This window comes from Bombina bombina, chromosome 3 (genome assembly GCF_027579735.1).
Source record: "Bombina bombina isolate aBomBom1 chromosome 3, aBomBom1.pri, whole genome shotgun sequence".
NCBI lineage: Eukaryota > Metazoa > Chordata > Amphibia > Anura > Bombinatoridae > Bombina > Bombina bombina.
In genome coordinates this window covers 1097285324-1097298739 of record NC_069501.1, presented here as the reverse complement: position 1 = coordinate 1097298739, position 13416 = coordinate 1097285324, and the positions used below count along the sequence as shown (strand labels likewise).

Below are 13416 nucleotides of genomic sequence, written 5' to 3'. Positions count from 1 at the left end.
ACTGAATATGTTCTTGCAAATTTCAGTTAATCCAATTTTCCCTCCACATGTACCATGTGACAGCTATCAGCCAATCACAAATGCATATACATATATACTGTGTACTTTTGCACATGCTCAGTAGGAGTTGGAGCCTCAGAAAGTGTGCATATAAAAAGAGTGTGCACGTTTTGATAATGGAAGTGTATTGGAAAGTTTTTCTTTAAATTGCATGCTTTATCTGAATCATGAAACTTTAAAGGGACAGTAAACCCCAATAATTTTATCTATGATTCGGGTAGAGCATACAATTTTAAACAACTTTCAAATGTACTTTTATGATCAAATATGCTTAATTCTCTTTTTATCCTTTGCTGTAGGAACAGCTTTGCCCTACTGGCAGCTAGCTGAACAGATATAGTTAGCCAATCACAATAGACAAATGTATGCAGGCACCAATCAGCAGCTAGCTTCCACTCGTGTAGGATATGTGCGTATTCTTTTTCAACAATAGATAGAGAATGAAGCACATTTGAAAATAGAAGTTATTTTATAAGTGTCTTAAAATTACATGCTTTATCTGATTCTTGAAATGTAATTTTGACTTTCCTATCCCTTTAATTTTGACTTTAGTGTGACTTTAATGATTTGTCATTGAGACATGTACGTTTTAGAGAGGGCTACAATCCACTAATATATGAGTGTACAAAACTGCAAATAAATTTGTCAAGCTAGTCTGTACTTTTCTATTTGATTTACACCCATGGTTGACCCTTGATCTATTTGTATTCTGTATGGTTTTATGTCTATTGAAGCAGTTTTGAATCCCCTTTCTGTTTAAAAAGCTAGTGGGAATTTATTACTTTAATCAATCATCCTTTCAACTATGTTATATGCTCTTCTGTGTGAGAACAAAACAAACATAAATATTGTTTTCAAATGAATTACATTTTGCATTAACATTTTTTAAAGGGATAAATTGTAACTTGCATTTATTTGTTATTATTAACACTACAATGTCACTACTTTGTATATGTTTGTTTTATATTTTTTTATGATTTACTGCTGAGCTTTAAACATTTTTATAACACATTAAGACTATGTAGTTAGGTTAAATGAGATATAAAACATCTTAAGCCTTATTTTATAACCTGTGGAATTTTTTTCTTCAAATTTCTACAAGAAACCAATAAAGAGTTTTGTGGAAAATAAATCTGGGGAAAGTTTCTCTCAAGTAACTAAATATGTACAATTGTTTAGTGATCTATCCAACTTACTATGTTTATAAGGACATTCTGGTATACTAATAATTGATTTTTACTAATAATTATTATTTATATATCACAAGATGTAATATAGCACTAATCAGGGATACATTACAAGAGACAATGACAATACTTTGGCACAACAATGTTTTTTCTTTTGCAGTTAAAGGGACAGTCTACTTCAAAATTGTTATTGTTTAAAAATATAGATAATGCCTTTATTACCCATTCCCCAGTTTTGCATAACCAACATGTTTATATTAATACACTTTTTACCTCTGTGATTACCTTGTATCTAAGCATTTTCTGACAGCCCCTGATCACGACTTTTTTATTTATTATCTATTGACTTGCATTTCATCCAATTAGTGCAGTGTCTGCCACAAACCACGGGCGATAGCACAATGTTATCTATATCACTCACAAGAACTAGCACTCCCCTGTTGTGAAAAGCAAATACAAAAGCATGTGATAAAAGGCTGTCTTAAAGGGCCATAATACCCAAATGTTTAAACACTTGAAAGTGATGCAGCATAGCTGTAAAAAGCTGATTAGAAAATATCACCTGAACGTCTCTATGTAAAAAAGAAAGATATTTTACCTCAAAAGTTCCTCAGTAGCCACCTCCCATTGTAAAGGATTTCTAAGCAGCATTTTAGTGTGTCTGTCCTGGGACATCTGAAGGGACTAGCATCGTGCACTCTCATATTATTTCACCAATCAGGTAAAGGAAGCTTACTATGAAATCTCATGAGAGTTAAGTCAAATCTCATGAGATCACAGTAAGAGTTCATGACCTCAGCACTGCTGATGCTGATTGGCTGCTGTTCATTTCTTCATTTTTTTTATTTTTTTTACCTGCCGCTGGGAGCAGCTGAGTATAACTTTTTACACAGAACTTACTCTGCTGAGCTGAGGAAATTGTGAGGTAAAATATCTTCCTTTTTTACATAGAGATGCTCAGGTGATATTTTCCTGTCAGCTTTTTACAGTTATACTGCATCAGTTTCAAGTGATTTAGCATATGAGTATTATGTCCCTTTAAGTGGCTTAGAGTATTAAAGGTGTTACCTATCTTTTTAAACAATAACAATTTTGGTGTAGACTGTCCCTGAACATATTTATGCAATATTATTTTCAATACAGGTGTTAACTATGTATCTACTGTAAATATTTCACATTCCAATGTTCTGCACATAGCAGAATATGCCCTATGTATTTATAAATAGATATTCCTATATATATATCTGTATATATTTTACCTATATATATATATATATATATATATATATATATATATATATATATATATATATATATATATATATATATAATACCAAAATACCATGAGATATATGTAGAAATATTTACTTATGAATAAATAGAACATATTATGCTATGTGAAGAAGATTGGAAAGTGAAATATTTATATTTTCATGCTGGGTTAGGCCACATTAATATGTGATGGCTTTGCATACAAGTAGGGTGGGGGGTTTTTTTCACTTGTTTTTCTCCATTGACTTCTATGGTGGAATAAGTGAACTTTGGCTCATCGGGTTAGCACGCAATTGAAAACTGTTTACTTTCAACTCATAATACGAGCTAAACCCATGTGCACAAAAAGCTTACTTCTAGCGCAGTTAATGCTCGAACGGGAGGGTTAAATAGTGCTTCACTCGTAATCTGGCCCATAATTAGATTTACACATTAATGCAATAATGAAATGCAATGCAAGCAGTATCTTAAATTAAAGGGACATTAAACTGCTGTGCACAACAACAAAAGTTACTACTCACTTTGTTATTGCATTTCATTCTGTTCCTGTAGCTCTTTTCATATCTGCTCTCCTGTTTTAATAGCTTAAAGGTGCCAGATACTGAAGCTCCGCCTCTTTGTACTGTAAATTGTGGACACTCACAAATCAGTAATATTTATTATTTTTACAACTGTATAATGTGCTTCAGGTTAGTGTGCATGATACAAAGCAGGAGATTTACATTTTTGCATTTTTTACACAGTGTTACCATTACACAAAATATATATATATAAAAAAGCAATCAACAATAATATAAAGCAATACAGCTATTGTAAAAATGTAAAGCACTTTCCTGCTTTATATCATGCACCCTAACCTGAAGCACATTAAACAGCTGTAAAAACAAAATAGGCAACATTACTGATCTGTGAGTGTACACAGCTTCTGTCACAGGCTGTGGGAATACCTGAGCTCCAAGACGGCAGCCTCCAATACAAAGAGGCGGAGCTCTGTATCTGGCACCTTTAAGCTATTAAAACAGGAAAACTAATTGAAAAGAGCAGCAGGAACAGAATGAAATGCAATAACATAGTGAGTTACTATTCTTCTGCAGTTGTGCACAGCAGTTTAATGTCCCTTAAAGCTTGGTGTAGTTGAATCCTATTGAGGCCAGTGAGGCCACGCAGCCAATGAGGGAGAGATCCAAGCCTTGTGAGCTATAGAAACCTCTGGATAGTGTGAGCAAGTCCCTGCAGTGACAGTCGGTTGACGACCTGCTGAGTTTTAAACATGCTGTGCTGGAGAGAGGGCTTTTCACATCAGCAATACAGTCTGCAAAATTAGTGCATAATATACACTGGTCATTGCAGTGGTGGAAGATATGAAGACAACACCTGACACTCGCCTGCTGAGTTCAATTTCAAAGGGAATTTTCACCAGCCATGGAGCCTGTTCCTAGTGCTGTTTGGGGAAGTAAGGGAGCTTGCAGCGTTCTTTCAGTGGCAGAGGGAGGTCCCTAAAGATCTCCTTAGTTGCTCCCTATCCCAGTGAGCGAGCACCTTGCACATTAAATTACTTTCTTTTAAACTCATCTTTAAATCGGCTAGAACATTGCATTAGCAGTTAAAGGGCAACAGGCAGCCACTTATTTATGTGGTCCAAAGCTTTTCATTTATCTACCTGACAGCAGTACTGTAAACTTGGAAGCAATGCTACTGGTTGTGTAGTGTGACAGAGGATCACTTACACAGACATTTTTTTGCAACAGGTGTGGGTAAGTCTGGGGAGTAGGGAGATTGCCCCCAGAACCACTGTTCATTACAGATCCAGGGCTAATGCATTGCTTTGTAAATGGTTACTTTTTAAAAAAACACTGAATGCAGTGATGCAAGTTGTTACAGATTTCACTGGTGCTGCTGCTTCATTGCCTGTCAACACTTTGGATTAGCCCCCAGGGCCAGCATTGGCCCAACAGGATCCGGGGAGATTTCCAAGTGGGCTGCCAGCGTTGCAGGGCTACCTCCTGGGCAGAGGGTGTCTCACAGCCAGGACACGGAGCGAGCCTTGTGCACAGCATAGCGCATCTATTCAATGCCAATATACTCCTAGAAGTTGAAAGGCAACATGCAGGAGGTGTTGGGCCGGAGAGGGGAGAGCTGGACCAGTTGGCTGGGTTGGCTGGGCCGGGGGAGCAGGGGTTAGGCCGGTCTTCAAAAATTTCCAGAGCCGGTCTGATTAGCCCCTAGATTAGTCTGTGTGCATGAGGACCCAGTAACTGCAGAGCTGTGCCCTGCCAGGTCCCTACCGTGTGGATGAGCACCCGGTGTTACTGCCTCGCTGTGCATTGTTGGGTTTAGGTTTGCCAACACCGCCATGTTTTTATTTGTGAGTTACACATACTGCAGGGTGTGCAGGGAGGAACATGAATAATACTTTCCAACAAAACAAGTCATGTGCTATCTAGAGGCACAATGCATGTTACACTTAGCACGTTAGTGATGTTCTACAATCTGTCACTTTGATGTCTGTCGGTCTGTGAGTTGTAGCAGTAACTAATAATTATTATATATCTTATTGTATACCAGATGTTCAGTATATTCTCTGACAACAAAATTGTTTAAAGTCTATTTGTAAATACTCCTTTTGTTTACTAACTGTGCCATAGACAAGATGCGATATATATATATATATATATATATATATATATATATATAGTGTATTTGCCCAAAATTGTTATATATATATATATATATATATATATATACATATATATATATCAAGGACGTGCAGTCATAGGAGGCAGGGTAGGCAGAGCTTACCCTGCCATATGGGCCCAAAGTTTATTTAAATGTATAATATAAATAAAATTAAAAAATTGTGTTAAAAAAAAAAAATGTACTTTTTAATTTCTCCCCCATGTTACGCTATGGAGATGCAGAGCAGACATACTCCATAGCGCAACATGGGTGCATATTATGAACATTAGCGACACCTGCTGGCATAACACAACTATTCACTTTTTTTCCCCAAGTTACGCTATGGAGAGGCACTGTACTTTTGTACCTCTCCATTGCGTAACATCATGGCATTTTTCAAATAACCGGCGAAGGATCAAAACACCACCCACTGGCTGTCACAGGCTGACTGATTGTCAGCCAGGAAAATATTGGCCAATCGGAGGCATGACTCGTAATGCCTCTTAGAGAGGGAGCCAATCAGACGGTCATGTTCTTCTGTGATTGACAACACCAGGAGAACGTGACCGTTATTGATTGGCTCCCTGCGCATGCGCAAGAAAGAATCCAGAGCGCAGCGCAGAAGTACTGGAGACTTGTAGGCTGGCGGCAAAGTCTGTGAAGGAAGGGCTGTGTGTTGCCACCTGATCAGCTCATCCCTTCTGGTTCACTTGGACGCGGACGGAGGGACGGAGCACCGGAGCCTGGCCATAAACTTAATTTGTTACGGGTAAGTCACAACAGAAAGGGTCTATGCTAATGCTTTCATTTTTAAAGCGGGAGAGCGCATCTAGGCAGAAGCAGGGGAGTTAGTACTATTTGTCCACATTATTTTTATTATAATATACCTTGATCATGAATCAAGGTATATTATAATAAAAAATAATGTGCACAAATAGTAGTTATGTAATGATGCAGCAGCAGGGGAGTTAATGAAATACATAGTTATACTACTATTTGTCCACATTATTTTTATTATAATATACCTTGATCATGAATCAAGGTATATTATAATAAAAAATAATGTGCACAAATAGTAGTTATGTAATGATGCTTTTGGTCCGTTTTGCTTTTCTTTTTTTAATATACCATGTTGTCCAGAGAGACTAGTCCTGACTGATATGATGATCAAGGGATAGAATAATAAAATTAATGTGCACTGCAGAAATAATATATCACTGTATTTAACTGCCTTTAATAGATTATATAATCTTTCTATACGCATTTATGTGAATTATGTAATATAAATGTGACCAGTTATGGCTCATGCATCTATAATGTAAAGGACATTGTCATTTTAAAGACATCTTCCTTTTAGATGCAACTTCCTTTATGTGTTTATTTTCTGTTTAATGTTAACCCCCTGAACTCAGACTCTAACAGCATAAAAGAGACCCATATCACTGAAATAGGGGACTGAAAATGAGGAATAGCATTTTGAATGTACAATCCAATTTAGAGATGTTGTATTCATTGCATATTAATGATATTCATTGGTACATTTTGGGTTAACAGTAGCACTGTTTACATAACTTAGCATGCCACGTGCTTGCTAACTGTCTTGGCTAAAGTATTAAACTTCCATGATTCTGATAAAAATTGGAAACTTTCTAATGTAATTGTATTATTATTTAATTAACTCTTTTTTAATCCTTTGTTGAAAAGCATACCTAGTGGGATAGAGCATGTGCGTTTCTTGAGTGGCAGCAGTAGTGTTTGCAGTATTGATCACTTGTTAATTTTTGTTGAAATAAAAATATCTAGATATGCTCAGCAGCATTTGTGTCTTTAAAACTTTCAAGGGATTTGAAACCAATATTTTTTTATTTCATAATTCAGATACAGCATGCAATTTGAAGCAAATTTCTAATGTACTACTCAAAAAAATTATAATAGGAGTACATTAGAAAGATGCTTAAAACTGCTGCTTTTTTCTGAATCATGACAGAAAAAATATGGGTTTCATATTCCTTTAAAGGGATAGGAAATTCAAAATAAAACTTGCATGATTCTAATAGAGCATGTCCCTTTAACTATATTTTATTTGCTGTTTAGAGAGGTTAAATGACATATAAATATTTGTGTCACTGGCTGTGTAATTGTATTAATGGTAAAAAGAAATAAAATAATTGCCTGAGAGTGACAGATGACAGTCAGACGCCATTTCTGCACTGTGGAGAATCTTTCCACAGTGCAGAAATGCCGTCTGCCTGTCATCTGTCACTCTCAGGCAATTATTTGATTTCTTTTTACCATTAATACAATTACACAGCCAGTGACACAAATATGTATATGTCATTTAACCTCTCTAAACAGCAAATAAAATATAGTTAAAGTGTGTGTTGTAATTAATGTGCTAATTGCCCTTGTGCAACCTGCTAAATTATTTGTATATTTAAGCTACATCGATTAGGTTCATATATGGGTTTGTCGGGCATATCATAGCAAGTGCTTCACCAACCTCTGACTTCACTGCACGTCACTGATATATATATATATATATATATATATATATATATATATATATATATATATATATATATATATATATTGAATATAACACACACACACACATACATATGAAATGATTTTTTTTGCAGAAAATACTCTGGCTCCTAAATTTTGGGGCTGACTCCTAAATTTTAAGCAAATTTGTCTAGCACTTTAACTGCTGATATAACTGCTATTTGTTGATATATACAATATACTTGTATTTATGAAAATTAAATTAACATCCCTAACTATAAATATAAATCTAATATTTAACAACATTTATATTATATCAGTGTATGCTCTAAAAACAATTTCATTTTTTTTTTTACTGAATTGGGAAAAAAATATTAATTCTTATAATATCTTTTATTATTAAAGCATATTGGCACCTTCGTTTTTATTATTATCTGCTGTTATTTTCTGCATTGTGCTTTTATATATATATATATATATATATATATATATTCTTCTACATTACTTGTTTTGATATGACATGTGATTAAATCACATTTTTGGTTGAAAAAGTAATTGATTAAATTATTATGAATTCTAGCTCTACTATAAATCAAATACCCCCTCCCCCCCCCCACACACACAGACACACACGCATACACACATACATACATACACACACACAGACACACACACACACATACATACACACAGACACACACACACACACAGACACACAGACACACACACATACATATACACACACACACATACATACATACACACACACACAGACACACACACAGACATACATACACATACATACACACACACACAGACACACACACATACATACACACACACACAGACACACATACATACATACACACATACACACACACACAGACACACACACACACACACAGACACACACACACACACACACATACATATACACACACACACAGTTTGAAAACACTAGGGGGGGGGAAAGGTTACACCTTTCAAACATGTTATTTACCTGCAAGATAATATTACACTTGTGAATATAAATAAAATATGAAATTGTCTAACCAATACAGGTGAAAATAGTTTATTATTGTTGCGATTAAAACTAATATAATTTATAGGACAAAGAGTAATATCAGTTTCCATTCTACATTAAGGAAATATAACCTGCCCTGCGTCACAGTTTAATATTTCCATAGTAATGATGCTGAATATTTTTTTAGAGATTAGCCACTGAAAGAAATGCGTCCTTAGTGGACAGCTCCTCCTTCCCTTACTCTCCTGATCACAATACTGGCGTCAGTTTGTCTCCTCTGCCCTATCCCTCCCTCCTCCCTATTGCCAATATCTATCACACTGTACAGCTACAAATATGTCAAACAATCTTCATGCTCTTTATACCGTGACTTTTAATTTAATGTAACCATTTGGCTGCCAGAAAAGGGCTGTAGCTAACGTTTGGTAGCCAAAGGGTTACATATAAACTCTACAAAAATAATACATCAGTTAACCCAATTGTGTGTTTTTAAAGTAGATCTATGCTGATCAATGGTTATTAGATCCTATAGGGATAATTGCTTTTTCCTCTACTGGTTGTCTGTACAAAAGCAAGTTACTGATATTTTATCACTTTACAGCAAAATAACCCTAACAAGAGCATCGATCAACATTTGTGATGGCCAATTGTATTTTCTGACAATGATACCGGTTTTCTTTAATGGTACAGAAGTTATCATAAACATGCACATCTGGAAAGAATGTCCCGTCTATATTTAGGACCAGAGTTCAGGCTGCAGACATGTGTCATGACCTGTAGCACTTACAGTGCAGTCATAATATCACTGACTGGACTGCAGCGTAGGATGAGGTCATCCGTGAGCAGGGGATACCACTTCTGCTTCTTACCAACTAAAGTTGGGAGTCATTAATAAAGTAAGAGAGAGTCTGGTGCGAGTGTGTTTGTCTTACCTGTGCGCTGACTGGCCCTCCTTGTCTGGAGCTGGTCTCCCCGGTAGCCGAGCTCATGTGAAGGAGCGAGGGCTGCAGTAGGTTTAGAAGCGGCAACAACACAGGCACAGCGCGAGGCGTCAGTCAGGCTGGAGCCGCACAGCCTGCTCTGTCAGTGAGTATTACTGCGCAGTGCTGGAACCGACCCAGGACACGTCTCCCCCACACACATACGCACACACAGTGCACACACACCTACACACCCACTGCTCGCAGAAAGCCCTGGCACCCTCGCATTGTACAAAGGTAGTGGTGCTCGGTGTCAGACAACCAAGGGGTGGTGTCCTGTACGACTTCTAAACCCATCAAAAGTCTATACGCTGAATCAAATATTGTAGGACAGTTCTATTTCATTTAGAAAGTAAAACTAAAAAACGTCTGGCCACTGACGTTTGTCTTTTTTTGTAAGAGAAACTGAAACATCAAAATGATAATATATATATATTGCATCCCACTGCTGTCTGTCACTTAGATGAAAATAAGCTGAAATAACTTTTAGAAGAATTGTTAAAACAATAGAAGTGTGTCACAAACAAACTGCTAAATTGTGTATGGCACCTTTCTTTGATTAGCCATTTATAAGATATAAAACCATATAGAAAAAAGCAGAACTTTTAGTAAAACGTACTTTTAATACAAAATGTATAGCTTACTTATTTGTTTTTAAAGCATGGAAAGCTACAGTGTTGAGATTCACACTGTCCTTCACTGTGCACGTCTGTGAATTGCTTTAGTATTAGCTTTGTAATAGCTGCAGAATTCATTTTTGTTATTGAAGTGCACATGCAGGAATGATGCCATGTGATACCATACTGATGATACTGAGGTACAAATTAAACATTTCTGCAGCTTAAAAATATTTTATATTTAAAATTGAACTTTAAGCCCCAGTACCCATTCAACTGGCAGTGTCTCTTTCAGACATAATTTTGTGTATTGGATTTTCAGAGGAACTCCCATTTGTATATCACACAATTGCTAATTCCTACATCCCCTGAGATTCAGCTAGCTTCAAAGGTCATCTCAGACTGAGCGACTGTTGTCATTGCATGGGGTTATCTATTTGGACCTTTATTAGGGCAATTTTTTAAAGGGACAGTCAACACCAGAATTTTTGTTGTTTAAAAAGATAGATAATCCCTTTATTACCCATTCCCCAGTTTTGCATATCCAACACAGTTATAATAATACACGTTTTACCTCTGTAATTATCTTGTATCTAAGCCTCTGCTGACTTCCCCCTTATTTCAGTTATTTTGACAGACATGCAGTTTAGCCAATCAGTGCTCACTCCTAGGTCACTTTACGTGCATGAGCTCAATGTTATCTATATGAAACATGTGAACTAATGCCCTCTAGTGGCCAAAATGTATTCAGATTAGAGGCAGTCTTCACGGTCTAAGAAATTAGCATATGAACCTCCTAGTTTTAGCTTTCAACTAAGAATACCAAGAGAACAAAGCAAAATGTGTGATAAAAGTAAATTGGTAAGTTGTTTAAAATTGCATGCCCTATTTAAATCATGAAAGTTTTTTTTGGACTTGACTGTCTCTTTAAGTCATAGATTTTGATCACAGCAAAGGTATTGAACACAGACTCTTTGTAGTTTGGGACAAATGTTTGTTCTTTAGAAGTCCTGTCTTGTGAAGCTCTGAACAGCAGGAGGTCTGAGTAAACATACTTTCTTCCATATGTATTGGGACATGCCAGGCTTGTAATGTGTCTCTGACAACAGGAAGGGGGATCGACATCACCCATTTCAGTGTTGTCTACAATGTTGTATCATGCTGCGATAAAAATTGATATAAATAGCTTCCTATATGAATTAAATAATCAATATGATATCTGTGCACATAGCTTCCAATGATATCTCACCGTTTCTATGACAACATAAAATTTTAAACAACTTTCCAATTGACTTCTATTATCAAATGTGCTTCATTATCTTGTTATCCTTTGCTGAAGGAACAGCATTATACTACTGGCAGCTAGTTAGCCAATCACAAGAGCCATGTGCAGGCACTAATCAGCAGCTGGTTCTCACAAGTGAGGGTAAGTGCGTATTCTTTTTCAACAAGGGATGTCAAGCGAACAAAGCACATTGGAAAATAAGTGACATTAAAAGTGTCTTAAAATTGAATGCTCTATCTGAATCACGCAAGTTTAATTTAGAATTTCATATCCCTTTAGACTCGCAAATATTTTGGTTTTATTTGCATCAGAGTGAAATGCTACAGAGCTGTGTAAAAAACATATAAATCTCTCGAAGTAAAAAGGTGTGTCATTGTGAACCTAATTTGAATATTTTACCCAGAATTCTTTGTTACATTGGAAACAATGTATTCCAGAGGTTTTCTGTGTGGAAAAACAAGCCTTCTGGCCTGTCTAGATTTATTAATGAACTACACAGAGTTATATATATATATATATATATATATATATATATATATATATGTGTGTGTGTATATACGTATACCTGCATATCTATTTATATAGATATATATGTATAGATATGTAATATAAATAAACAGCATCATATATAGATATAAATATATATTTAATAATAAAGACTACACTATTTTCTATGTGAAGCACATAGGAATGTAAAATATGCGTTTTATGCATAGTGTTTCTCAATTTAGAACTTTTTTTTTCCAATAATTTTTATTAAGGTGTTAGAGCAAACATTACATATATATTGTACATAAAAAGGAAAACATGTAGTACATAAGTTATTTTTGACAAACTTCTGGAATGGCTCAAAGAAATTATTCATAAGACAAAGCAAACCTAGATCCTGAGCATATCAGAAAGTAATGTTTTACACCATAGAAATGTAACACTTAGGACTAGATTTATTAAAGCTGAGGCGTACAGGGGCGCGTATATGCGCCCCTGTATGCCTCAGCTCGCCTGTGGCGGGGCGAAAATACCCGCAGGTATTCGGCATTGCACACGAGCGCAATTTTGCACTCGCGTGCAATCCCGCCCCCTGCCCGCGCACAGCCAATCACGCGCGGGCAGGAGCTGTCAATCTCCTTGGTCTGACTAGACCGAGGAGATTGAATTTCGCCAGATTAGAGGTGGCGAAGAGGCTAAGGAAGCAGCGGTCTGGTGACCGCTGCTTGATAAATGACGGCGAGCAAGTTCTTGAGAGAACTTGCTGCCGTAGGGGCTTAATAAATCTAGCACTTAATACCACACCTTATTTTTCTTTATAGTTATTATACATATGTAAATTTCCCTCTTCCAAATAGTGAGGCCAATCTTGGGTCTAAGTAAACCATATAATGACTGTACATAAGAGGGAAGCTTATCCAATAGCAGTAAAATAATAAATGGACTTTCAATTCTTAGTAATGTTATTATATATAATGAAGCTGAATGAAGTACTAGTGGTAGATGTAAATTGGTATAATAGTTATATAGCGTATAGGGGAAAGGGACTGTAAATGAGATATTAGTATAAAGTGTCGACAATCACAATTTAGGGGTATAGGTCTTAGGATATATTTTCCTTAGCTTACTAAGGCCTAGATTTAGAGTTCGGCGTTAGCCGTGAAAACCAGCGTTAGAGGCTCCTAACGCTGGTTTTAGGCTACCGCCGGTATTTGGAGTCACTCAAAATAGGGTCTAACGCTCACTTTTCAGCCGCGACTTTTCCATACCGCAGATCCCCTTACGTCAATTGCGTATCCTATCTTTTCAATGGGATCTTCCT

At 36.2% G+C, this 13416-nt stretch overlaps 1 protein-coding gene across 1 annotated transcript in view; it reads right to left on the bottom strand.

Annotated features, from left to right (window-relative positions):
* Positions 1-9928, bottom strand: part of SMAD9 (SMAD family member 9) — a 144498-nt gene extending 134570 nt beyond the window's left edge. Inside the window, exon 1 of the mRNA XM_053708436.1 lies at positions 9657-9928. The gene's annotated coding sequence lies outside the window, so the exon portion shown is untranslated. The remainder of the gene's footprint in view (positions 1-9656) is intronic.
* Positions 9929-13416: the final 3488 nt, after the last annotated feature.